A 917-nucleotide genomic window follows, 5' to 3' on the forward strand; every position below is an offset into this window, starting at 1 on the left:
CAGACACACTTTCACAATGGTTGTGTCTCTGGCACAGCTACTCTGTGCCTGTGAATAATGCTACTCAGAGCAGGAGGAAGGGAAGAGAGACATGACTAGAAACATAAAGCGAATATGGAGACAGAGAGGAGTGACACAAGGTTGTAGTAGTGCTGGTATATGCCTACGGAGCATTTGTTCATGAAGCATCCAGGGAATGTGCAGAGTATGCACATCCCAGAAACATGTTGCTGAAGCAAGTATCCAAGATTTGGATTTTCTTGGAGCTCATGTCTGAGGAGCACATCAACACAGAGCTCAAGTCTGGGAGCACGTGTTCAGGGACCACATGAATGGGGAGTACAAGTTTGGAAGCACACGTCTAGAGAACATACATATGGAAAACATCTCCAGTGATTTTAAAGCGCCCAGCGCCTGGGGATGTCCTCCCCATGTGAAAGGGGCTCTATAAATGTAATTTTGTTGTTGTTATACATCTCCAGAGCAGAAATCTGAGGAGCATGTTTCACAAACCAGGTGTAGCAAATTATACGGATCCCTGATGTGTGGCAACGCATAGTCTGGAAATGCATGTATTTACGGGCCATGTGTTGCTACATATCAGGGCAATCTTGTGATTCAGTTTCGGGAGCGCATATCCAGGGAACAAATGGTCTGACTGAACCTGGGAGCTTCAGGAACATTGTCTCATGAGTGTACACTCAGCAAGCACAAATGCTGTATTCTCATTGAGTGAGAACATGTTCAATGAGCAGATGTCACAAGAGCCCAAATCTTATCGCATAATTCCAGGAATATAACACACAGTGAGTGTACATTTAGGTCTGGACACTTTGCTGCCTGGTCCACAGGAATGAATAGTATGAGGTAGATGATATCTCTTGTTGCAGTGATCTGCAGAGAGTTTCTGGGCATTC

Source organism: Callorhinchus milii, unplaced genomic scaffold (genome assembly GCF_018977255.1).
Source record: "Callorhinchus milii isolate IMCB2004 unplaced genomic scaffold, IMCB_Cmil_1.0 Scaffold17, whole genome shotgun sequence".
Lineage (NCBI taxonomy): Eukaryota > Metazoa > Chordata > Chondrichthyes > Chimaeriformes > Callorhinchidae > Callorhinchus > Callorhinchus milii.